Genomic DNA, 27,950 nt, shown 5'->3' with positions numbered 1-27,950 from the left:
TGACGTCTACACTCACACCTCCATTCACCTCACCATCAGCCAGTGTTTCCATCACCAGCACACCCTCCACTCCAGTCCGCACACGTGCAGTCACCACCCCCACTGCCATTTACACGTCCCCTGTGTCCTCTCCCACTGTGTCTGTCACCCCCTCTTCCACACCACACAAACGCAGCCACCCACCCACCCAACAGCCATCCACCTCACGACAGCCTATCCCTCCTGCACCTGCACCCAAAGACAGCAAACGTGACTCACCTACAACCACATCCTCTCCCTCCACTCCCATTCCCACTGTACCTACCACTCTCCATTGTCCCAAGAAACTCTTCCTCGCCACTACTAACTTCTTTCCTGACCCTGAGCCCCCCCCTCCTTCTCGTCGGGGTAAGAAGAGCACCTCAGCCACCACCTGCCCTGCAGCCCCCTTGACAAGGGTGCAGGGGTATTGGAGCCCGCCAGCCCGCATGTCTGGATCTTCGCCCAGCAGCAAGGGGACAGCCAGCCCACCCCCTGGGAAGAGGAGCAGAAGGCGGAAGGGGCGCCGCAGGAGCCCGCCTTCTACATCCCCCCCGGACACCACCCAGAGACAGTCACCAGCCACAGCTCCAAAGGGAGGAAGGGGCCACAGGCCCACGACTAAGGAGGGCAAGGGCAGCAAGTCAGAGAGGTCAGGCAGCAGGCCTGCTGCCCAGGAGGAGCCCACAACCCCCATAGCCGCTGCCCCGGGAGAGCCCACCACCCCCATAGCCGCTGCCCAGGGAGGACCCAGCCCAGCTGGCCAGGAGGGCCCCACCACCCACAGCCCAGGTGGGCAGTGAAGGAGCACCATCCCCGCTGCCCAGGAGGGCACCACCAGGCATTTAGCAGTTGGCCATAGACCGTCCGCCGTCCCAAGAACCGCTCCGCTGGGCCCCGCCATCTCAAGAACCGCTGAACTGGGCCCTTCAAGGCAAGAACCGCTGAACTGGGCCCTTCAAGGCAAGAACCGCTGAACTGGGCCCTTCAAGGCAAGAACCGCTGAACTGGGCCCCGCCGTCTCAAGAACCGCTGAACTGGGCCCTTCAAGGCAAGAACCGCTGAACTGGGCCCTTCAAGGCAAGAACCGCTGAACTGGGCCCTTCAAGGCAAGAACCGCTGAACTGGGCCCTTCAAGGCAAGAACCGCTGAACTGGGCCCCGCCGTCTCAAGAACCGCTGAACTGGGCCCTTCAAGGCAAGAACCGCTGAACTGGGCCCTTCAAGGCAAGAACCGCTGAACTGGGCCCTTCAAGGCAAGAACCGCTGAACTGGGCCCCGCCGTCTCAAGAACCGCTGAACTGGGCCCTTCAAGGCAAGAACCGCTGAACTGGGCCCTTCAAGGCAAGAACCGCTGAACTGGGCCCTTCAAGGCAAGAACCGCTGAACTGGGCCCTTCAAGGCAAGAACCGCTGAACTGGGCCCTTCAAGGCAAGAACCGCTGAACTGGGCCCTTCAAGGCAAGAACCGCTGAACTGGGCCCCGCCGTCTCAAGAACCGCTGAACTGGGCCCTTCAAGGCAAGAACCGCTGAACTGGGCCCTTCAAGGCAAGAACCGCTGAACTGGGCCCTTCAAGGCAAGAACCGCTGAACTGGGCCCCGCCGTCTCAAGAACCGCTGAACTGGGCCCTTCAAGGCAAGAACCGCTGAACTGGGCCCTTCAAGGCAAGAACCGCTGAACTGGGCCCTTCAAGGCAAGAACCGCTGAACTGGGCCCTTCAAGGCAAGAACCGCTGAACTGGGCCCTTCAAGGCAAGAACCGCTGAACTGGGCCCCGCCGTCTCAAGAACCGCTGAACTGGGCCCCGCCGTCTCAAGAACCGCTGAACTGGGCCCTTCAAGGCAAGAACCGCTGGCCCTTTGGCAGACGTGGCAGGGCAGGATCTATCTCGGGCAGGGCTGCAGGATGTCCTCTGGCCAACTTGCCTCCTCCAGTGGCAGTGGGGTCTGTTATGGACTGTATGGACTGTGGCTTTGCTCTCCCCAGGATGGCCCAGTGGGCAGGCCACCCACTGTATGGACTGTTTGGACTGTGGCTTTGCTCTCCCCAGGATGGCCCAGTGGGCAGGCCACCCACTGTATGGACTGTTTGGACTGTGGCTTTGCTCTCCCCAGGATGGCCCAGTGGGCAGGCCACCCACTGTATGGACTGTTTGGACTGTGGCTTTGCTCTCCCCAGGATGGCCCAGTGGGCAGGCCACCCACTGTATGGACTGTTTGGACTGTGGCTTTGCTCTCCCCAGGATGGGCCAGTGGGCAGGCCACCCACTGTATGGACTGTTTGGACTGTGGCTTTGCTCTCCCCAGGATGGCCCAGTGGGCAGGCCACCCACTGTATGGACTGTTTGGACTGTGGCTTTGCTCTCCCCAGGATGGCCCAGTGGTGATGGAGTCCCCTCGTGGATCTGGCGTCGTGTACTCAAGTGGCTGAGGTGCCCCCCCTTCCCTTCCCCCTGAGGTGCCTGTCCTATTTTCTTTCTGATGCCCCTGCAGTGTTCTCTCCGTGGAGTTCTTGTCGTGGGACTGGGCCTTGCCCCTTTGCACAGGACCCCTGTGATCCACGGACAGTGGTTGGACTACATTTCGTAGCTGTATATATTTTGTACATAGTTTATTTATTTATTAGGATTACTGGTGTACATATTTCAATATATCTTGCCGTTTATGATCTCTTCTTTTGGTCTTTGCATTATTTCGGAGGGGGGTGGTTTGTGGGTTGTGACAGTGATCTGTGGGAATGCATTGATGTGTGTGTTGTAGTGGGTGTGGGTGGGTGGGTGTGTGCCGGTAATCTTTTCCCTCCCCTGTGTCGTAGGTGCAGTACTCACCGATGTCTTCCGCGCCGCCGGGCGTGCTCCTGGTATATGAGGAGGTATAGGAGTGCGGGGATGACCTGTAACTCTGGCTCCATACTGCCGGAATCTCGCGTGGAGTGCGTAGAGGTGAGCGTTTTCCCGTTCGTAGTCTGTTTCCGCCGTGTTCTTATCGGCGGTGCTCCCGCCCCGGAAAAGGTGGCAGATTGGTGGGTCGTAATAGGGTGGGCGGTACTTTGTCTGCCGCCGGGCTGTTAGCGGGAACCGCCGCGCTGTTTGTTTGTACCGCTGTGGCGGTCGGAGTGTTAAGTTGGCGGGCTGTGTTGGCGGTTCCCGCCAGGGTCAGAATTGCATATTTTAGACCGCCGGCCTGTTGGCGGCTTGGCCGCCGCTTTATCACCGACCGCCAGGGTCAGAATGAGGGCCATAGTGACAGACAACTTCCCTCTACCGAACATCAATGAACTCATTATGTTGCTTAATGGAGGAGTTTTTTTTTCAAAATTAGACCTCAAAAGCGCCTATCATCAGATACAACTACACCACAATTCACGTGATGTTACAGCATTTATCACCATGGATGGTACTTTCCGTTTTGTTAGAATGCCCTTTGGATTATCTTCAGCTGCAAGTGTTTTTCAGCGTATGATGACAAATGTTTTTGAGGGTTTCACTAATGTCTTATTTTTTCAGGATGACATTTTAATTTTTGCGTCAACTGTTGAGGAACATAACCAAATTCTGAGGAAGGTATTAAAGAAACTTTTGGAGGTGGGTTTAACGTTAAGAAAAGAGAAGTGTGTTTTCTTGACCAAAGAGATTGAATATTTGGGACACACCATTTCGGGTGAAGGAGTTAAACCGAAGAAAGATTTGTTGGAGGCAATCAAACTCTCTCCGTCACCAAAGAACAAAGATGAGTTGAGGTCCTTTATGGGTCTCATTGAATATTACTCCAAATTTGTTCAGAATTTCGCTGACAAAACGGAGGGGTTGAGAATATTGTTGCGCAAAGGTTGTAATTTTGTGTGGTCAAAAGTGCAGCAAGAATGTTTCAACAACATTAAGCAAGAGGTGTGTACTGCAAATATTTTAGTACCCTTTGAAACTTCTTCTCCCACTATACTGACTGTAGATGCTAGTGTGTCTGGCGTGGGTGCAGTTCTGTCTCAAGTTCACTGCGGTGAAGAGAGGACGGTAGCTTTTGCTTCACGCTCTCTCACTGAGAGTGAGAGGAACTACTCTGTGATTGAGTGGGAGGCTTTAGCAGCTGCATGGGCTGTAGAGTATTTTAGAACATTCTTGTGGGGTGTTTCTTTTAAGTTAAGAACTGATCACAAACCTTTAGTCAAGGTTTTATCAGCTGGTGGTGCGGGTAAGGGTTCTGCGAGATTGGCCAGATTGGCAGCTCGCTTGCAGGAGTATGTATACAACGTGGAATACATTCAGGGTTGGAGGAACATACAAGCTGATGCTCTCTCACGCATGGCTGTGGATTGGAAGTTGGTTGATGGGGAGGCACAATTCTTGAAGGGTGAAGAAGGAGCAGTGGCATTGATGGAGGAATTGTTACAACATGGTGTGGCAGCTTTCTCTAAAGAAGAGTGGTTGCAAGGATTGAGGGATGACTCGGTAATGCAGTGCGTGAGTAAAATGATTGTTGAGGGAGGGAGAAGAGAGAGTGCTGTGGCAGTATCTGTAAGGCCCTACATCAAGGTTCTAGATGAGTTGTCGTTGGGGGATGGAGGTGTAATAATGAGGAGTGATAGATTTGTACCTCCGGAAAAGTTACGGAGAAAAATCATACATTTGGCACATGAAGGGCATTTGGGACACACACAGACTCAAAGAAGAGTTAAGGAAAACTTTTGGTGGCCAGGGGTCGATTTGCAAACTGCTCAATGGGTGGAAGAGTGTGTTCAGTGTAAGGAAAGTGAAAAAAGGTTAAAGCTGGGGAAAAGAACTTGGATGGGACATATTGAGGATCCAGGGGAAGCATGGCACACTATTTGTATGGATTTTGTTGGGCCATTGCCTGGTTTGGGCCACGAAAAAAAATGTGCTTTAGTCCTGGTGGACGTGTATTCTAAGTGGTTGGAGGTTGAGTTTATGAGGGAAGTGTCGACAAGAAGTACTATTTCAGTATTAAAATTTGTAATCTTGCTTGAAATGTATTTCTCTTAGCTTTTGTCGAGCTATTGGTTAATTCTTTTTATGTTCTTGTTTAATCTGAACAGTTTATGATTTTTTGAATATGTGGTTATTATTGTTGTATTCTTGTTAAAAAAAAAAAAATCTGATGACGAAGGGGGATGTGTAATATTAGTGTGGGCGCGTGAAGGGAGCTCGAGCGTTACTCGAGTCCCGAACGCGCTCGCGAACGCGAAAAAAGACGGTTGAGAGAAAGGGGAAGCTGTGGGCACCGCACCGCTTGTGTAGGTCGAATAAACTACGCTTCGTTAAGAAAGTATCTTTGTTTATGTGGCTTATTTACCACAAGTTTCCCACTAGGTCAGCGGGCGAAAACCTGAGTTGTCACCAGCTGGTCTAGCGGGAAAACACCCTACTACATTGTCTCTGGCTCATAATCGATAGGGCGGCAATGCTGTATGATGCAGGGTGAACAAGCGCCCTCACAATGCTCACTGCCTGCAAAGCAGATGGTGCTGGCCAGGGGGACCCCTGCACTGCCCATGCCAAGTGCATGGGCAGTGCAGGTACCCCCTGGGGCCCCCTGCTCTCGTTCTCCACCAGCCTGGAGAACAAGATTGTAATCCACAGGGCAGCGCTGTTTGCAGCGCTGTCCTGGCGGATTAGGACCGCCGCAACTCCCAGACCGCCGGGATCTCTGATCCTGGCAGTGCTGGTGGTCCAACCGCGGCACGTCCGCTGTGGTCAGACTATGGCGCTCAGTGGCGGCGGTCCGACTGCCACCGCAAGTCTGGCAGTCTAGTGACTGCCAGATTCGTAATCTGACCCAAAGTCTCACACAGATCCACAGCAGATCCACAGCAGGAACAACCTGACCACAATTAAATATAATTAACGCTAGTTTAGTATCACCTCCCTGGCTACTAGGATATATGACTTTTCTCTAAAGAATATGAAAAACAAATACAATTTCAACAGATGATTCCAGTTGCTGAGTATTCCAGAACCATAAAGGTGCCCCAAAGAACAACAGGACTTTACAGATGTTGGTAAGTGCTATACCAACGCATGTAACAACATAACTTAACCAAGAGGTCAGTAATGGAGTTTTGCTCTGACATTGTCAGATGGCAAAGGTTGCACCAAAGCCTGAGCTTCTTTGCAACGAAGATGGCAGCACCTATCAAGCGCCAAACAACTTTTCCTCTTCAACTGATCAGAAAAGCAACATCTTGCACCATCTGGCCAGGCCTAATGTTTGTGTAAATATTGTTACAAAAGTGCACCACTGCAATCTATCTAATACAGAAATGAGGTACAATGGATCTGCTGTTTCAATGGCAGGTTGCCAGTCATAGGTATTAGTCAAATGTAATCAAATCAAAACTTTCAATTGTGTTGCTGTGCCATTTTACATTAAGTAATTAATGTGTTTCTGTGTGTGTGTGTGATGGCCCTTTCCTCAGTACCATGTGGTGTGCTCAGTAATACCCTGTGGACAGGTACATGTTTTGTTCTTTGTTCATTGTGGACCAGGAAAGAGCCGGCGCCTTGTTGTTCCTTTCAATTCCAATACCCCTAGGCCTGTACCACTTGAGCTACAGCAGTGCCATTTAATTCTCTCTTTGTGCCTCCAACCGGATTATTGCTGTCAGATTCTAAAAGAGACTGCTCAAAAGCCGGGAACTAGGAAGGGGTTGAAGGGCAATAAGCAACCTAGGACCTAATTCTAACAGGGATGTGCAAACCGACATCAAAACATAGCTTTGCATCTACTATTGTTTGTAGATTTAAGGCATTTTTAGGTCTCGTCAGCACATGAGCTGCATGCTCTCTTGCTTGCAAGAGATATTGTATACAGCAAGGGACTTGGAGCCCGCAATTGCTTAACATTTATTGCCCGGTGTCTGCTGGCTTCACTTCCTCTTCTCTCGGCTGGAGCATAGACCAAATACTGTTTGCTTCACTTTGATTGCAGTACTAGCACTGATTGAGCTGTGATCGAGGTACTATTTTAATTTTTTCTTCTTCTCTGTTGTCCTTGTTGAATCTCTTGCCATTGTAACTATGTTTTACAATGCCACGCACACATTAAAAAAGCCCTTTCTCCTTTGAAATGGATGTTTATTGTAACCTGTTGGACTTTTTTGCTTATTCAGGGTCATCCCCAATCTTTTTGCCTCCTATTTCTTCTGACCTGTTGCTGTTGGCTTTTGAACTCTGAGCACTTTAGCACTGCTAATCAGTGCTAAAGTGCATATGCCCTCTGTGTAAATTGTAATGTTGATTGGTTTATTCATGATTGGCATATTTGATTTACTAGTAAGTCCCTAGTAAGGTGCACTAGAGGTGCCAGGGTCTGTAAATCAAATGCTACTAGTGAGCCAGCAGCACTGGTTGTGCCACCCACATAAGTAGCTCTGTAATCATGTCTCAGACCTGCCACTGCAGTGTCTGTGTGTGCAGTTTTAACTGTAAATTCGACTTGGCAAGTGTGCCCACTTGCCAGGCCTAAACCTTCCCTTTTCTTACATGTAAGGCACCCCTAAGGTAGGCCCTAGGTAGCCCCAAGGGCAGGGTGCAGTGTATGGTTAAGGTAGGACATATGGGCCCTCATTACAACCTTGGCGGGCGGCAGATGCCGCCCGCCAAGGTTGAACCACCGGGCGGCCGCCAATGCGGCCGCACTCCCGCTGGGTCTATTATGAGACCCCCGCTGGGCCGGTGGGCGGAAACCTGGTTTCCGCCCGCCGGCCTAGCGGGGATCTCGGCCGCAACACGGGAGCCGGCTCCAAATGGAGCCGGCGTTGTTGCGGCTGTGCGACGGGTGCACTTGCACCCGTCGCGCTTTTCACTGTCTGCTATACAGACAGTGAAAAGCTGCATGGGGCCGTGGCGGGGGGGGGGGCGCGACTCCCCTTTCCGCCAGCCTTTTCATGGCGGTTCAAACCGCCATGAAAAGGCTGGCGGGAGGGGGACTCGTAATCCCCTTGGCAGCGCTGCAAGCAGCGCTGCCCTGGGGGATTTAAGCCGCCGGGACAAAAGTGGCGGGAAACCGCCGGTCCTGGAGGTGCGACCGCGGCACTTCCGCCGCGGTCGTAATTCCCCTGGAAGCACCACCAGCCTGTTTTGGCGGTGCTTCCTCCAAAACAGCCCTGGCGGTCTTGACCCCCATAGTAATGTGTTTTATATGTCCTGACATTGAAATATTGCTAAATTCGTTTTTCAATGTTGCAAGGCCTGTCCCTCTCATAGGTTAACATGGGGGCTACCTTAAAATCTGATTAAAGTGTAGATTCCCTTTGGGAGTGGATGGACATGTTGAGTTTGGGGACTCTGAGCTCACAATTTAAAAATACATCTTTTAGTAAAGTTGATTTTAAGATTGTGCGTTTGAAAATGCCACTTTTAGAAAGTGAGCATTTTCTTGCTTATACCATTTCTGTGACTCTACCTGTTTGTGGATTCCCTGTCTGGGTCAGTTTGACAGTTGGGCTGGTTGCACCTCACACTAGAAAGTGACACAAAAGGAGCTGGTGTGTAGTCTGCCTTTCCTGATGAGTCATCTGTGCTAGGAGGGAGGGGAGGAGTGGTCACTTACACCTGAAAGGGCTGTACCAGTCCTCCCACAATGCAGTCTCTGACCCCCTGGTGAGTGTCTGGGGCCTGGCCTGGGCAAGGCAGGATTTCACATTCAAACGAGACTTTACTTTGAAGTAGGCCTACTTCAAAGGAGAAATTGGGTATAAGAAGGACTTAGATCACTTCTGGACATCAAGAGGAACCTCTGCCTGGAGAAGAGCTGAAGAGCTGAGGAGAAGTGCTACCCTGCCTGTGACTGTGCTTTGTGGAGCTATCCTGCAGTTGCTGCTTCTGCCAGAGTAAGAGGGCACAGACTGGACTTTGTGTGCCTTCCATCTTGTGAAGAAATCTCTAAGGGCTTGATTTAGAGCTTGCCTCCTGTTTTTTAAAGTCTCAGGGACAGCAAAAACTTCTCTCTGCCAGCACCTGGAGTCTCTAGAGAGACTCCTGCTCTGACAAGTAATGCCCTATCCAGTCCCTGGGCCCTTGAAAGGAAAGCTGGTGGAAATCCAAGGAAATCGACCTCGGACGACTTCGGACCTACGCCACCAGCACCCGACTCCGTGATCTTTGCTGGAACACGACGATCTTCGCAGGCCCAACGCCGCTCCAGCCCCGCTGAAGTCCGCGACTCCGTGGAAGTCGCCGCACCACGTCGTGACCGACGCCGCTCGGAGTGTGCAGATTCAACCTTTCGCACAGACGCCGCGATCCCCGACTTCGCGCATCAGCTTGTTTTCACTCTTCACCTAAGGTACTGTACATGGGGGTCTACGCGACTCCGTGTCCGGTGCCACTGGTGTCAGCTTGTTGGGAACGACTCCTTCACGATGCCGTGTTAACACCTCATCGAAGCATTTTGTGTTTCTAAGCGCTATTTTTCAGTTTAATCTTTAAAAATTCATAACTTGACTTGTGTATGTCGGATTTTTGTCGTTTTGATCTTGTTTTGTTTAGATAAATACTTCCTATTTTTCTAAACTGGTGCTGTGTAATTTTGTAGTGTTTTCATTAAGTTACTGTGTGTATTGGTACAAATACTTTACACTTAGCACTCTGAAGTTAAGCCTACTGCTCTGCCAAGCTACCAAGGGGGTAAGCAGGGGTTAGCTGAGGGTGATTCTCTTTTACCCTGACTAGAGTGAGGGTCCTTGCTTGAACAGGGGGTAACCTGACTGTCAACCAAAGACCCCATTTCTAACATTGGTGATCAGCGGTTGGGATTTGGACTTGTATTTGTACTTGACATACAGTGATAAAGTGTACACTACTGTTTTGATCTCAGACCACTACGTGACCACATACTACTTGTTTGGTGATCTTTCATTTTTCTCTTTGGGACTCCTTTTTGTTCTACTTCCATGATTTTGCTGATCCCTTGACTGATTCTTTTTACTTCATTGGGAACTTGTTTTCTGCCGTTGGAACTTTGCATTTGTTGCCATCATGTCGCAATCTGGAGATGCAACAGCTGGAGCTGTGTTTGAATTAGGGAAACGGAAGAGGTACTCAGTTGCTCAATTGAAACAGTTCTGTGAAGATCTTGCCTGTCCCGTTAAGAGCTCCGCCAGGAAGGGGGAGCTGCAAGAGGCATTGAGGGCCTGGGTGACAGCCAAGGAAGCTGGGGGGCACACAGAAGATATGGATGGGAAAGTGCAGAGTCTACACAGTGGTGTAGTAGAGGTACCTGTTACACCTGGGGGGAGGGTCGCCAGGAGTGGTAGCAGTAGGTCCTCTAAGGGTCTGACTCCTAAAGATGTGCAGGAGAGACAGGCAGAAAGGCCTCGCTGGTTGGAGGCAGAAAAGTTGAGGATGCAAAGGGAGTTCGACGAGTGGAAAAGGGACTTAGAGATAGAAACTATGATTTCGGCTTATGAGCTAAAACTGGAAGAGCTGGCAGTCAGGAGGACTGAGTCCAGCTGGAATGGTGGCAGCAACAATATCATATCCAGTGCTGCTGAAGAAGTGCACATGCCCAGAGATGTTGTGCCCTACTTGAAGGAGGGAGTTAACACACGCCAGGAGGTTCAGGGGTATGAGGTAGCCCCAGTGATGCACAGGGTCCCTGAGATGGATTGGGGAACTGGCATGGGGAGTCATATTCCTACTGGTGGGAGGGACACTCTACTGACTCTAGGTGAGAGTGACAGGGAGAAGGGTTCCCCCCAGGTAGAAGTCCTGGTTATGGAGTGTGAAGACATCCCAGAAGAGTGTGGGTTGAGTGTCAGGGGCAGTCAGGTACTGTCTCACCAGTCTCCAGAGGGTGATGTGGGGTGCTTTTTCAAGGCTGAGTCACTGGATGGTTGGGTGAAGGGTACTTTGGTTAATTCATGTGAGGGGCTGAGTGATGTAATTGCTGGAGAGCATATGTCTAGTCCTTATTTTTCAGAGCTACGCCAACACCAGGTGGAATGTGAGTTCTCTGACCACAGGGAACTTACACTGGAGGCAGACCTCTGGGTGAGTATCAGAGGGTCTGAAGAGGCAGTTGGGGGTGCTCTTGAGAGGAGTGGTCTAGGTATTTCCCAACCAGGTGAGGTAGGGAAGGATTGTAGTGTCCCAGGTAGGTCCCAGTGTAGTGGGATGGGTGAGGGACCCCATGTCCAGTCTCAGAGGAGAGGGGATGGGCTGAGGCCCAAGGTGCCAAAGATCCAGTCCCAGGTCCTGGAGGGTTCCATGAGGAAACACCAGGAGGGGAGCCTAACCTGTACCATAGGGCCATCTGTTGAGAGAGACCCCACAGTCTCAGGAGAACTTAGAGGGGCGGCTGTAGCCAGCGTCCCACCAGTTCTGGTGTCTGGCAGTACCACTCCTAGTGAGGGGGTGCTGAAGTCCAGACAGAGGGTTGAGAGGGGGTTGCGGACCCCAGTGGAGAACCTGGAGGGTCAGGGGTCAGCTCTGAGAGCATAGCCCCCCAGGAATGACCTTGGTGAGACCATGTCTGGGTTGGGGGGAATCCAGACTCTGTCAGATGGGCAAAGGTCAGGAGACCTGCACCACCCAGACTCTTGTGTGTCCCTTGAGGGGGGTAAGTGTGCCCCCCTGGAAGTCCTGGTGTGCCAGGCAATGGTTCAACCACAGGTAGGTGACTCTGGGTTGAATGATCAGGTTCAGGGGGTAAACTCTGGCCTGATGGGGGTAGGTGTGCTCCCAAGGAAGTCCTGGTGCGCCAGGCTATGGTTCAACCGCAGGGTGGTGACTCTGGGTTGGATGACCAGGTTCAGAGGGTAAACTCTGACCTGGTGGGGGGGTAGGTATGCCCCCCAGGAAGTCCTGGGTTGCCAGGCAGTGGTCCAGTCTGTGGGTACAGACCCTGGATTGGAAGGCCAGGTTCAGGGTGTTCCCCCTGACCTGGAGGAAAGGGCTACTGCTAACAATGCCCCTACCATGTTGTCTTCTGGGGGGCACTCCTGGTTGGGGGGTGCAGGACCCCAGAAGGGAGGGCAGGGGGAGGGAAGCCTCACCCCTGGCCTTGGTCCAACCTGAAGGTACAGACCCCACGTTGGAGGACCAGTTGCAGGTTTACATCCCTGTACTGGTGGGAGAATTGTGCAGGACTGCTTCTACAAGCACCCTGACAATTTTGGACTCTGGGGGTGCCGATCCTGCAGGGAGGGTGCAGAGCTCCAGAGGGGAGGACCAGGGTCAGGTTGTCATCCCTGACCTGGTGGAAGGGAGAATGGTCAAAGGGTGTCAGGCACCTGGGGCTACCACCCCCCACTCTCCACAGTCACAGTGGTTGGAGAGGCCTGAGGTCAGGCTCTCATCCCTGACCGTTGTCAGGGGTCACTGTGGCTTGCTGTCCTGGTGGACAGAGTTGCCCCTGAGGGCGGAGGATGAGAGTCACACCCCGGGGGTGGAGTGGGCAACACCACTGTGTTGGCCCTGGTGGTGCTATCTGCCCATTGGGATACATCTGTGAGCAAAGTAAAGTTAGGTGCTGCACAGATGGTATCCTCAGATGTGGAGAAGGGTTCCCCATGGGTTAGCTTAGTGGGCCCTGAGAGTATGGACAGAGGGATCCGACTGGAGTCAGGAAGGTGTAGAACTGGAACATGCCCCTGCTGTTGTGAGCCTGGGTCCTTATTCTATCGCCCCAATCAGGGAAGTACATCAAGGTATTGATTGTTCTTCCCTGGCTTTAGGCTGGTAGGGGGTTGTGCTGGACTTTTTAGCTTATGCAGGGTCATCCCCAATCTTTTTGCCTCCTGCCTCCTATTTTTTCTGACCTGTTGCTGTTGGCTTTTGAACTCTGAGCACCTTACCACTGCTAACCAGTGCTAAAGTGCATATGCTCTCTGTGTAAATTGTAATGTTGATTGGTTTATATATGATTGGCATATTTGATTTACTGGTAAGGTGCACTAGCGGTGCCAGGGCCTGTAAATTAAATGCTATTAGTGGGCCTGCAGCACTGGTTGTGCCACCCACATAAGTAGCTCTGAAATCATGTCTCAGACCTGCCACTGCAGTGTCTGTGTGTGCAGTTTTAACTGTAAGTTTGACTTGGCAAGTGTACCCACTTGCCAGGCCTAAACCTTCCCTTTTCTTACATGTAAGGCACCCCTAAGGTAGGCCCTATGTAGACCCAAGGGCAGGGTGCAGTGTATGGTTAAGGTAGGACATGTAGTAATGTGTTTTATATGTCCTGACATTGAAATATTGCTAAATTCGTTTTTCACTGTTGCAAGGCCTGTCCCTTTAGGCCTACTTCAAAGGAACTATCCTGCAGTTGCTGCTTCTGCCAGAGTAAGAGGGCAAGGACTGGACTTTGTGTGCCTTCCATCTTGTGAAGAAATCTCCAAGGGCTTGATTTAGAGCTTGCCTCCTGTTGTTTGAAGTCTCATGGACAGCAAAGACTTCTCTCTGCCAGCACCTGGAGCCTCTAGAGAGACTCCTGCTCTGACAAGTGGTGCCCTATCCAGTCCCTGGGCCCTTGAAAGGAACGCTGGTGGAAATCCAAGGAAATCGACTTCGGACCGACGCCATCTGCACCCGACTCCGTGATCTTCGCTGGAACGCGACGATCTTCGCAGGCCTGACACCACTGCAGCCCGCTGAAATCCGTGACTCCATGGAAGTCGCTGCACCACGTCGTGACCGACGCCGCTCGAAGTGCGCGGATTCAACGTTTCGCACAGACGCCGTGATCCCCGACTTCGCGCATCGGCTTGTTTTCACTCTTCACCAAAGGTACTGTACTTGGTGGTCTACGCGACTCCGTGTCCGGCGCCACTGGATTCGGCTTGTTGGGAACGACTCCGTCACGATGCCGTGTTAACACCTCATCGAAGCATTTTGTGTTTCTAAGCACTATTTTTTAGTTTAATCTTTAAAAATTCATAACTTGACTTGTGTATGTCGGATTTTTGTTGTTTTGGTCTTGTTTTGTTTAGATAAATATTTCCTATTTTTCTAAACTGGTGTTGTGTAATTTTGTAGTGTTTTCATTAAGTTACTGTATGTGTTGGTACTAATACTTTACACCTAGCACCCTGAAGTTAAGCCTACTGCTCTGCCAAGATACCAAGGGGGTAAGCAGGGGTTAGCTGAGGGTGATTCTCTTTTACCCTGACTAGAGTGAGGGTCCTTGCCTGAATAGGGGTAACCTGACTGTCAACCAAAGACCCCATTTCTAACATAACTACAGATGTTTTTGCTTTTATTGTGACAACAAATGTTATCTGCTTCCAAATGTATTTCACTTAAACATGGACATGGGCACAATTGCTTTTAATATGTGATAAGATTTTTTGCCACGTCATTTTTTTCCTTTTTCACTTACAGGGAGATTAACTGATTTGCTTCGCATCATAGGACTCTTGTGTCAAGACCTAAAAAGCCTTGGCTAAGCCAGTGGGTCTCACCTTTGAGACTACTGGCTCTGCCATTGCTTTTTGTTCATGTTGTACAGCACGGATATTGCCGACTTTGCAGCCATGCTATATAGCAGAGTGGCTGTTGTGCAGTATGGCTAAAAATAATAATAATAATAAAAAGGACTATGGTGCTTCCAGGGCTAATGCACTGTGTCTTAGGGCTTTTTAAAATTAGTTTTAGCCACACTGCAAAGCATCCACACTACTGTACAGCATCGTTACAAAACATTGACAAAGCCAATAGTTATCATCCGCATGCTGTACAGCATGGCTACAAAACATTGAAAAAGCCAGTACTCTAATAGGCGAGACCTTTTGGCTTTGTCAGTGCTTGTTATACCTATCAAAGAATTGCATGAGTATTCCTGGGGCATACCACATTCACAGCATTCCAAGACTGGATATAAAGTACAATTATGCATGTGTATGTACATACCAAAAGTGAATATGCAATTACTAACTTTTTCACTTTCCCAGAGGACAACTTTTTTCAGGCAAATGCACAAAATATGGTTGGGTTCCTTGCCATTCCGAACCTGGAAACACAATTTCTAAAGCCAACTCTCACACCTTTTCCTAGGTTGGGATTGGCTGAAAAAGGCTTGGAATACTCACAGACTCACCAGTGGCGTAATGCAAATGTGAAGAGGAGCCCTGAGTCTCCGATATCTTAATTGGCCTTGGCATACATGGGCACTCTTGCAAGGCAGGGGACTTCTTGAAGACTTGCCCCCTGTCCCCCAACCTAGCAGGGGATTGTGTTACACCTCTGAGACTCACTGGTTGGTGGATGTATATGGTTGTATACAAACTATCCAGGAAATCCATGCCCAGCAAAGCCAAGTACCTGCCCATGGGAACAGATTTATTCCTATGTAGTAATGCTAAACATATATTGATTTTAATATTGATATTGATAATTATTTATAGAGCGCACGTATACCCAAAGGCATCTTGGTGCTAAAAGGAGCACTACCACTGACCCATAAAACTGAAGGAGCATAACCAGAACATGATGTGAGTCATGATTTTACAAGTGTAAATTCACATTTGTGAACAGAAAATGAATTTGCAGTTGTTTTCAGGACAGAGGTAAAGTGCACATGTAAGTTGAGCCTACAGTGACAAATGGTTTTGGTTCATCCTGTGAATGGAAAACTCTCCCCATCACCCTTCAGCACAGACTGGTCAGAGTTCTTTTCTTGAGAAGATGTATTAGTTACATGTGAACTAGAGTGCACAAAGGACAACATAGCTTTACTCCAAAGTAATACTTTTACGTGAAAGTAGTTCCGCGTAAGTCAGTGATTGTTTCAAAAAGGGGTACGTTGTTAGCAGGGAGCTGACCCCAAGAACAGACCATCTGAGAGCCGGGATCAGCAGCCAAAGGAAGGTGCACTAAAGAAGTGCATTTTTTATTTTGATCTTCAGAAATCTCAAAGCGGATCCAGGCTGCAGTGAAAGCAGATTAATCAAATCATCTACGCAAATATTCTCATAAACAATCATTGGTCAGGATCCTGCCCAGGGAATGGCACAGAAAGGGTTCAGTCTGTATATATGCTCCAGCTAACATAGATGACTGCATCTCGTCTTCCACAGAGAGTAGACATCGGATCTTGACTCACCTATGATTTTACAACAGCTGTCGAAGTGCATTATAAAAAATATGGGAGCTGTGATGCTGCATGCAATGGGGCGGGGTCAATGAGTGTGGGGCGGGGTCAATGGTATGGCAAAAAATATATATATATATTCTCCTTCAGGTAGCTACATATATAATAACTCACAGGTTAAATGAAAAAAAAAAAAAAGTTAAGTTAATGAGTGGTATGCGCACTATTGTGTATTATGAAACCTCTATTAGTTAATGCACTGAGAAGTCTTTGTGTATCCAGTAGCCAAAAAATGAAATGTTTGTGGGAGCAATGGAAAATTGTGGCTTGTGTGTTGTTGGAGCCACGATGGCCCAGCCTCTGACAGGAAGCACTGAGAAAACATTAGTCATGATGTTAAACTTGCATTACACGCAGTATAAGATAGACTGATACCAAAAGTACAACAAGGTTTCAGATACAACGCTGCTTCAAAAAAATAGGTTTTAGTAATACCTAGACTGTAGGTAATGATTTCTTTTTATTTAACTGCTCTGAAAAGCACACACGGCACAGCTCAGCTGATAAATCCCTTGCACCACTCTTCAAAAAGAATGTGATTCGAGCAGTTAAACCAGTATCTTCTCCCAAGCCCCCTTTTCATTTGCAGATTAACCAGTTGTGTGCATTTGCATATCTCTAGGTGAGGAGGCACTCTGGCAAGAAGGCCTGTTTATTGTTACGCTTGCCCCTCCCTCTGACCCAGAGCACAGGAGACTGAATGAAACTTAAGATGAAGAATTTGTACAACCTGAGTTTAGCGTCCTGGGAGGGTTGTCTTTTAATAAGAAGTAGGGAAACGTTTTTTCATCAATTAAAAAAGCAGTGGCACGTTGTACCCCTCCGATCCCACCCACTTCGAACACCTTTTTATAATACTAAAATATCTATAGTATAAATTAATCTTCCATGAATATTCCCATTTATTTCCCATTTTAGATGTCTTGGGGTCAATTGTCATAAAAAATCAGTAAATGCCAGGGCCCTTCTCTGGAGGCCACTGCAACCTGCACCACCCATTGCCCCTGCCAGCTCTGCCAGTGTCAGTACGAGCACAACTACCAACCCTCACACTCCTACAAGTGTGACGATTCAGATTATTCCAGCCCACCGATAGCTATAAGAAAGGGCTGGTGGCAGGTATTAGTCATTTTTATTGTATATTGACTTATTAAACACACTTGTTGTGCTCATCTCAAAATTAGACAGACAGCGCACCATGTGGTAGACTGTCAGTAGAGCCGTGCTGACAAATAAGTTCCGGTGCTGAACACCGGAAACCATCCGGTCCAAATTAAGCACTGCCCCCTAACCTTTTCCTGGAGCACCTCCGATCCGAATTAAGCACTGCCCCAGGCCTTTTCCTGGAGCACCTCACCTGTTTGGGATGACCCAACAGCCTTGCTGTCTACTGAGACCTCCATATTGAGTGCTAGATAAGATTTAAAACCATGTGTTTAACAGATTGATATAACCGTTCAAAAACATATATTGTTTTTTATACCAACCTCATTTTCTATTTTGTAAAGAAACCTTATGCCCTCAAGTTATCTCAAGTTCTCTCTTGAGTTGCAGTTTAAAACTTGGTGATAAAATAAAGACCTACCAAGTTGAGTGGAGAGGAGAGACTGTGAAACCCTTTCGCAAAAACTGTCTTTTTTAATTCTTAAGTATTTTGCTGCATGTCAACTTTCATGCAATTTTTCATACAAGGTTATCCTATCCGAAAACAAATAAACCTGTATATAATTACCATATATTTATCTGAATACATGTATCTACATTAGGTCATTCTGATGGTCCCCCAAACATTCAAATATACCTTGTGGCCTATAGTGTTGACTTAGGAGTGGGCTAACCCACTCATGCATATAAAGCAAGGGAGTTACAAGTGTTTCCCCTACAGGATCAAGCCTTAGTGAGCGTGTCCCTGGTGGCGTAAAAAAAGGTTATAAATGTGAGGTGGGGGAAGCGGGAAAATTATGGATGAGACGAGCGTTTAGGAATAAACATCACTTCATTTGAACAGACTTGAGTCTGTGTTTTATTACACCACGCGACCCTACAACTGGCGACGAAGGTGCGTACGGCGACACGCCTCAATCTGGCCTGCGGCTCTCACCTGCACATCCCGGCCCGCCCAGCTGAGCCCACTCGCTGCGCACGAAGGGAGGTGCGTCTTCTCAGCTGCCGGTGGCCCGCTACATGCGGCCACACCCTCTCGGCACAGCCCGCACCTCCTCGAGAGGCTGCAGCTGATAGGGAAACGCCCAGACCCTGTGGCACGCCCTGCTGGGCCTCTGAGTGCTCCTTACAGCCTGCCACTACTGGGAGTCTCTGCCAATCACCCTGCTACGGTGCCCACGAAGCAGATCCCAGCTGCATTGTGCAACCAGCAGCCTGACGGTCCTGAGCTCTGCATCTCCCCACACCTACCCGATTGTGCACTGTTGATCCCCCAGAGAACCCCGTGGAGGTCGTGCCAGCAGCAGAAGCCCTTCTTGCACCGCACGAGGTGAGGAGGCCGTTGCCCCCAGACACAGACCACGCAGCACACCTCCCTACGCCCTACAGGCGAACCAAAAGTTCCCTCACCATGACCAGCATCCCTGCCCTGGAGCCATTCACCATCACGGGAACCCCCCCACAGAAGATGCAAGATGGAAGGCGTGGGTGGAACGCCTCGAAACCTACTTCGAGGCTTTGGACATTAATGATGAGCGTAAGAGACCTCTTCTCCTTCACCGGGGGGGCGGACATTCATAAAGTGTCTAAATCAGTGATTGAAGCAACACCTCACACGTATGACACCCTGAAGGAAGCAATAACTGCGCATTTTGAACCGTACGCAAACCCGGACTATGAGCGTTTCTTGCTACGCCAAGCACACCAAAAGTCCAACAAATCAGTTGATGTCTTCTACGCGCGGCTGAGGGAGCTAGCTAGCACATGCACGTTGCCCGATGAAGAAAATGAAATCCGGGCGCAGTTTATCCAGGGGTGCTCCTCATCAAAACTCAGGGAGCGCATCCTGCAAGAACCAAACATGCAGATGAGAGACATTCTCACCCTTGGACGGTTCCAGGAACTATTGAAGGCATGAGCCGCGCATATGGAACAGGCACCGACAGTCTGGGTCAAAGCAGAGGTGATCAACGCAGTAACCACAAGCGCACCGCGGACAAAAATGGAAGGCTACAAAGAGAAGCAAAAGGACAGACCCTGCAGATGGTGTGGAGGATTGCTACCGCACCCCGGAAGCTCGGGGGAAAACCTGCAGCGTGTGTGGGAAACACAACCACTTCACGAAGGTCTGCCGGTCCGAGCCAAGAACATCGGCGCCCGCACCTAAGAAAACTGTCAGAGCAATAGATGGCGCCCCTCCCCCATCCTCAGACCGTGATATGGACGCTGACCACCAAGTAGTCCATGTCGTACACACAATCGGCGGTCGGCGGCTACCCACATGTCAGGTGCTTCTATAAGGCCTACCCATATCTGCATTGGTTGACACAGGGGCCTCGATAAATCTCATGGCCATGGAAGAGTATCAAAGACTATCAAAGCCACCGCCGCCACTCAAACCTACCTGAGTGCAGGTCTATGCGTTCGGCAACACTCAACCACTCGAGATAACCAGAGTCTTAACTGCAGAAGTCGCCCATGAAAGCACCACAATATCCACTAAAATCTATGGGGGTGATTTTAACCTTGGCGGACGGCGGAGGCCGTCCGCCAAGGTACCTCCGTGAAATGACCGCACCGCGGTCAAAAGACCGCGGCGGCCATTTAAACATTTCCGCTGGGCCGGTGGGCGCTCTCCGAAAGAGCGCCCGCCGGCCCAGCAGAAATGCCCCTGCAACGAGGACGCCGGCTCAGAATTGAGCCGGCGTAGTTGCAGGGGTGCGACGGGTGCAGTTGCACCCGTCGCGTATTTCAGTGTCTGCAAAGCAGACACTGAAATACTTTGCGGGGCCCTCTTACGGGGGCCCCTGCAGTGCCCATGCCATTGGCATGGGCACTGCAGGGGCCCCCAGGGGCCCCGCGGCACCCCCTACCGCCATCCTGTTCATGGCGGGTTTCCCGCCATGAACAGGATGGCGGTAGGGGGTGTCTGAATCCCCATGGCGGCGGAGCGCGCTCCGCCGCCATGGAGGATTCAATGGGGCAGCGGTAAACCGGCGGGAGACCGCCGGTTTACCCTTTCTGACCGCGGCTGAACCGCCGCGGTCAGAATGCCCTCGGGAGCACCGCCAGCCTGTTGGCGGTGCTCCCGTGGTCGGTGACCCTGTCGGTCACCGGCCGCCAGGGTCAGAATGACCCCCTATGTGTCTAAGGAGGGCTCAGGGTTCCTACTCGGCTGCCAGACCGCCCAAAATCTCAACCTGGTGCACTTTGCGTTTGGCATTCACGCTAACAGTCTAGAGGACCTTGTGAAAGAGTTCAATTCACTCTTTAATGGTATTGGCTGCCTGAAAGGACCACCCCTCAAACTCCAGATTGACGAATCAGTGGCTCCCATTGCCCTCAGGCATCGGCGGGTGGCCTTCCACTTACACCCGGGAGCGAGCAGGCATCATTGAAAGGGTGTTGTGCCCTACCCTGTGGGTGTCCCCGATTGTCATCGCGTGAAAAACCAAGCAACCGGAGGCTGTCCGAATCTGTGTGGACATGCGCCTACCCAATCAGGCGATCAAGAGGGAGAGGCACTTAACCCCGACCATAGACAACATCATAGGAGAACTTTCAGGGTCCCGGTGGTTTTCTAAAATGGACCTCAGGTCGGGGTACCACCAGATTGTGCTACACCCAGCGTCCCGGCCGATAACCACTTTTTCCACACACACTGCTCTCTGAAGGTATACCCGGCTAAACTTCGGCATCTCCAGCGCTGCAGAGGTGTTTCAACACACCATCAAGGGGGTCCTGCAAGGACTCCCAGGAGTCCTCAATGTGAGCGAAAACATCCTGGTGCATGCTCCTACTTTAGAAGACCACATTGAAAGACTACGGGCAGTCTTTGTGAGGCTGCAGGAACACGGGCTAACGCTTCACGGGGAAAAGTGCGACTTCTTCAAGTGGGAAATATGTTTTTTTGGATACCCATTCTCAGAACACTGGATCGGCCCAGACCCACACAAAATAAAGGACATTCAAAAGCCCCAGCTGCCACATCTGTCTCAGGGGTCAGGAGATTCCTTGGCATGGTTACATATTGTGGCCGGTTTATGAAGAATCTGTCCGACATCACCGGCCCTCAGCGAGTGCTCACCTGCACTGACCCCTCATGGGTATGGGGTAAAGAACAGGATTGTGCGTTTCAGGACACTAAGAACGCCCTCTCTGCAGACACCACGCTAGCCTTCTTCGATCGCCGACGGGAGTTGCAGCTAGCCGTCGATGCCAGCCCCATGGGCCTGGCGCAGTCCTGGCACAGAAACAAGACTGTAGAAAGTGGGCCCCCATTGCCTTTGCCAGCCGCATGCTCACACCTAAGGAGCAGCGGTACTCCCAGATAGAGCGGGAGGCCATTGCCATCCATTGGGGGTGCCGTCACCTCCACCTTTATCTCTATGGCAAGGCGTTCTCCGTGGTGACAGATCACAAACCACTGCTGCCTCTCTACAAAGGGTCTTTGTCGAAGCCAGCTCCGCAGATTGGAAAATGGATATTGCAGCTGTAGGAGTTCGACTTCACCGTAGAATACCAGCTTGGAACGCGGAACCCTGCTGATTTCTTGTCACGCCATGCCCGTCAGGCCACCCCCCAGGAAGTGGCAGAAGCTCAAGAGACAGAGGAATATGTTCGGCTAGTGGTTGATCGGGCCAGGCCCCTTCCCATACCGCTTGACGAAGTGGTGGAAGCTACAAACCGAGATGAATGTCTGCAGATTGCCGTAGCAGCCCCCCGGTCGGGTGACTGACGCCAACTTCAACATTCAGAGGCCTTCCTCACGACCGATGCCAAAGCTAGACTTCAAGCCCTCTTCAATGTCAGGCATTAGCTCTCAGTGAGCGAGGAGGGGTGCCTGCTTAGGCGACTCCGTCTGGTGATACCTTCCAGCCTAACCACCCGAGCTGTGTCCCTACCCCATGGGGCCCACCAGGGCATTGTCAAGTCCAAAAACCGCCTCCGAAACAAAGTCTGGTTTCCGGGGTTGGATCAGCTAGTGGAGGACACAGTCAAAGTATGCCTTGTTTCTCAAGTCAGCGGAGCTCCGGATCCCCCAGCACCAGTCAACACGGAAGATGGCCCTCAGCCCTGTGGCAGAGGTTCAGCGCTGACTTCAGGAGCCTGCCTGACGGCTCATACATGGTAGTGGTAGTAGATGACTACTCATGATACCCGGAGATAGAGCTGGTACAATCTACGTCGGCATCCATGGTCACTCCAAAAATAGAGATCCATGGCCTATTTGGAGAAGTCCGCACAGACAACGGGCCCTCGTTCAACAGTCGTGAATGGGCAGTGTTTCTGAACTCCACCAACATGAAACATCGCTGGATTACACCCCGGTGGCCACAGGCAAAAGGGGAGGTAGAACGATTTGTTAAAACGCTGAACAAAGTGATTCGCATTGCCACGGCAGAGTCCAGAAACATAGAAAGTGCCATCTACGCTTTCTTCCGAGAGTACCGAGTCACCCCCCACGCTACTACTGGTGTAACCCCAAGCCAGGTTTGCTTTGGAAGAGTAGTGACCGACACTATCCCACACCATCTGTCATGGGCGGTACAGCCACCGCCCCAGAGTCAGTCTACGATACGGAGAGTTCACACCAATGCCTATGCCTCCCGGAGGCAGAGGGCCCGAGCAGTTCCCACCCAGGTGGGAGATGCCGTCCTGGTGAAAGACCGCCACCCTGGGGGTGAATTTCGTTTGCCTTTTTAAGGACAGCTGTGGACAGTGACCTCAGTGAAGGGCACAATGGTGACAGCGAGCTGCGGGTTTGAGACGGTAACCCAAAACATTGCCCAGTTCGAACGTCTTCCCCACACCACCCCCCTGAACAGTAGGAATGGTGATTCCGTCATGACTGATGCCCGGCTCTCCCCGGGAGCATGGGTGCCCAAGGTGGCTCCACCGCCGGAGGGACTGCAATAACCTATCAGGAGCCGGTGTCCCTAACTCCACCAACGCAGACTGAGGACTTAGCCATGAGGGCAGGTGTGTCCGGCATGGGGCCAAGCCAGGTGCCGATGTCCGGGAGGTCCGGGAGTGAGCAGTATCACCTGAGGTACAACCCCTCCCGGCAGTACCCAGACTTTGCGCTTGGCTAACCCCGACATTCATAAGACACACTGGCACTACCGGCCTTTCTGATACCTGTTTGATCATCACTGTGTTTTTCTTATAGCTTGTTGGGTCTTCATTTTTGTCTCTTTCGTTGTTTTGTTTCCCTCGTTGGGGAAGAATGTAGTGTTGACGTAGGAGTGGGCTAACCGACTCATCCATATCAAGCAAGGGGGGCTACAAGCGTTTCCCTAGGCGCGGTCTGTCCTTTAGGGCGGAGGGGCCACGCCCCCCCACCTTTTGACCCTCATGAAGAGTGTCTGTCAGGCTGAACAAAGATCAGCCTGACAGACACTCTTCTTTTCAGGTCAGGCAGCCAGGAGCAGACATTCGCGATTTACGCAAACTCCTGGCTGCCTGAGCTGAACTTTGCTGGGCTAGGGAGGTCACAGCTCCTATGGGCGTGACCTCCTCGGCTCTGCAAAGGTGCCTCGAGGCCCTCCCCTGGGTGACGAGGAAAGCGTCACCCATTGACTTCGACCTGGGCGCTTCAGGTTTAAGCCCTGAAGCTCCATGGGTGAGTATCAATCGGTTACACTTCGTCACAGACTGGGGTGGGGTCAGCAGTCTCACTGACCCCATCCCACTCTGTGACGAGGCTGGGACTGCTGCCTTCCCTCAGCAGTCCCAACTCTCCTGGGACCACCGGGGCTGAAGGTGTGTGTGTGTGTGTGTGTGTGTGTGCGTGCGTGTGTGTGTGATCGATCTTTTAAAATGAATGTTTGGTGTGTGCGTGCATGTTTGAATGTTATGAGTGTTGTTAATGGATGTGCGTGCATGCGTGTGTGAAAGAATGAGTGTGTGTTTGTGTGATCTTTTAAAATGAATGTTTGGTGCGTGCGTGCATGTTTGAATTTTATGAGTGTTGTTAATGGATGTGTGTGCGTGCATGCATGTTTGAATGTTATGAGTGTTGTTAATGGATGTGCGTGCGTGCGCGTGAAAGAATGAATGTGTGTGTGCTTCCCACCCGCCCCCTCCCTCCTAAAGCTGCTGCCCGCCACCTCATTTCCCCCACAGGATCAAGCCCTAGTGAGCGCGCCCCTGGTGACGTAAAGAAAGGTTATAAATGTGAGGTGGGGGAAGTGGGAAAATTAGGGATGAGACGAGCGTTTAGGAATAAATATCACTTCGTTTAAACATACTTGATTCCACGTTTTATTACACCACGCGACCCTACAACAGGTATCACATGCCACCATCACCCGGAAATGAAAACCTCCTACGATTTTGGAGATGCTGCTGGAGTCACTAAACTGATTCACACAAGTAAACTTCACAGTTTTAAAGTTACCAGTGTGAAGTCTTTGCATTCATGGCGGAATTTCTGCACGCAGTGCGCACTATGGAGATTCCGTCCCGAGTGTGGAAACTCCTCCCGGACTACGGAGACTCCTCCGTGAGTACAGAGAGTTCGCACTCGTAACTTTACCACTCATGTTACTTTCGTGAATCGGCCGCCATTTTTCAATTTTTATACTCAGTTTTTGTCAATTTTAATTTTCACTAAATTTGTTGCTCTCTTTCGCCAACAGACGTTATAAAATTATATAAAATTCAGTGCTTAATTTGAGCCGGTGGTTTCCGGTGCAGGGCACCGGCACTTATTTGTGCGGGCCGGGACTTATTTTTCTGCCTCAAGCATTTACTGCAACCAAAAGACACATGATGACGCAGAAATGAAGGTTTTTCATTTATTAGCGCATAAACGTAGTGCTGCAATAATCAAGTGTGACTTTAACCGAACTAATAAAGATTGTACGGGGACAAATGTGCCCTCAGAGTAGTTCGCCAACTTTTATAAGCATGCTTTATATAACGTGATGTATTAGAATTGTACTAATCTGACATAACCGTAAACGTGTGCCATGATTTGCTGGTTTGGAATGTTTTAACTTAGCATAACTTTAGTGGAAGCTTCGGCCTAGTTGCCTTGTCTCACGGTTTAGATGCTCGTGTTTTTCCAATGTGCTAATAAGCGTGTATTCTTGCTTGAAGCTGTACTTTTCCAGTGAGATCGGTTCACATGCTTATCTTTAAGGTTTCGTGCCAGCCTGGCATCTTCTTCTTTGCTCCAAGGTCAATCTGCAGGTGCAGACAATGGATGCTCTGAAAGTGAGTTAATTGGTAAAATATGTTGCAACTTACGTTCCCGACTCCAAGGATAATGTATGCCTAGGTAGAAGCTTGTGAACTGTTGTTTTTGATTGGACAATTTGAAGCCAACCTATGAACCCTCCAATGGAAGACCCTACTGGATTTGAACTGTTGTTTATTTAAACCCGGTGCACAAGAAGAAAGCAGCCATTACAGCCATTTTGCTATAGACATTGGGCGTTACCAGCCATTTTGACATTCGCCATTGTCCATTACCCGCCATTTGCAGGACATTGCAGCCATTATGGCCCATCTTGCCGACCTCGTCATTTTGCCATCTTCTAGAGACTTTAAGTAATTCTCGCCCTAGAGACTTTAACTTTGATTTGCCCCTTTGCATGAAGTAGTAGTTTTGTCCTTTTATCTTGCCGCTGTGAGGCAACTGCCCCGTCCACCCTGCCCCTTTGCCCCCGTCCCATGCTGATCGGAACCGGTACCTGTGAGACGAAGACTTCCTTGAATGCTGATTGAATTTGGTAAATATGAAAGGAAAATGTACAATTGCATTGTGTTTCTTTTTAGGTAACCAACTGCTGATTTTTGATAAGAGCCCTAGTTAGGAGTTTTCTAAATTAATGTTGCTAAATTGTTTTTGCATGAAGTCCCACATGCAGATGCTAATTTGAGGTTAGATGAGGATTCATTTGATGCACGATGCAATTTGAGACCTTGTTATGCTGACTAATGTATGCAATTAGCCCGTTACAGATTGTAGTTTTAGTGGTTTGCGTTGCTATTATCGAATGCATTGTTATTCAAATGCTGCATAGATTGCATCTTTTTCGCCGTTATGGACAGCTATTAATGTTCATTTACATATATCATTTGGTGTTGAGACACATTTATATCGTGCTAGCTTTGTTAATATAGGGAAATAAATTCATTAACTTTGAATGAACTGGTGTGGTTATTCATGGCCGAAAGGTCATGGTTTGCCGAAATGTTTTCTGGATTAATTGTGAAGTGTTATGTTGATCAGGGCATTGCTTATGTTCGTTATTGATTATTGATTTGATTAAATTGATTACTCTCGGGTGAAGAGAGCCCCACTTGGTCAAAAGATTCATCGACCCAAGAGCGTCCAGATACAGGTAATTTAGTAGGTACGGAACGCTCTATCAGTAGATGGTAGCAGAGGACGGTTACGCCCTTTGGGGATCCCACTCGAGAGGTATATGGTTTTGAATTGATGGTTTCGCCCTTTGGGACCCCGCTCGAGAAGTTGAATTAGATTTTTCTTGGGTAAAACAGATTGAGAGAATGATGATGGGCTAAGTCCCCCGCGACTTTCCCGGGATCTCAGAGCTTGCGAATGGAGAGAATGGAGGTGTGGAATCGGCGTTGGCGGTACTAGTGACGGTATGAGTGAAGTTAGGATTTTGCGCTTGCACAGCTTATTGCCGCAGATTGTTTGAAACGGTTGCGAGGATTTTAGAGAATAGCGGAGGTGCGACTCCGAGTGTGAGAGTAGGGAAGTCGTCGAACTTCATGTGCATGTGGCGCTTTGTGCAGAAAAAGGTCCACGTGGTTGTTGTTGTTGAGACTGGCCCTGCGAGGTCAAGAGACTCCGGAGTATGTTGAAAAGTGTATGAGACACTTGTTTTATGTTGTGGTCTGGTCGGTTTAATAGGTTGACCGGGCGTGGTCAATGAGTCGGTACGTGTGTTAAGGGAGTGAAAGAAAACTTCGACTTCGGGCTTTGACAAATTCTAAGTGCACTAGAATAGATCATTGACAAGTTGAGAGCAGAGTCTGCGGGTCAGATTTGCTTGCGAAAGTGGGGACCGAGAAAGATGGAATAACTGCCGAGGCTAGTGAAAAATCCCTAAGGTCCTGAAGCGATTGTGTTACCCTTCCTGTAGTAAACCGACAGATCTGTTTTATTATTATTTGGTTGCTCGCGATACATGCTAGAAGTTGTTACGAGAGGAGCTGAGTGAAGGAGGACAAGCCGCAAGGCTTTGTCAGCCGCAGTGTGTGTGAGTGTGACGTCACTAGGAGCCGCGCTGGGATAGGTTGGTTGCAGAGAAGGGTCGCGCACGGATTGGACGCAGTCCGTGGGGCTCGATTGGAAGGGGAAAGGCAAGCGAAGAGTATTCCGGGAATTAAAGTCACTTATTGATTACAAATTTTGTGAAATAAAAGACGAGAAAATGAAATTTTTTAAAGCATTAAAGAGTGCGATGAAGGGGGAGTCTTACATTAAAGCGAGCGTAGGAGAGGAGACGCCACCCGAAGATACACCAGCTTACATTGTAATGGAGGAAAAAGGGGTAGCTCCGTGCCTTTGGCTAAAGCAATGGCACAAGCTGACAGAGAAACATGGGAGCGTAGCGTTCCCGATCCATGGGACATTCAATATAAGGATCCTAGAGAATTTGAGATTCGCGATGTACGACATGAA

The sequence above is a fragment of the Pleurodeles waltl genome, chromosome 2_1 (genome assembly GCF_031143425.1).
Source record: "Pleurodeles waltl isolate 20211129_DDA chromosome 2_1, aPleWal1.hap1.20221129, whole genome shotgun sequence".
Lineage (NCBI taxonomy): Eukaryota > Metazoa > Chordata > Amphibia > Caudata > Salamandridae > Pleurodeles > Pleurodeles waltl.
This window is presented reverse-complemented; position numbering follows the sequence as displayed.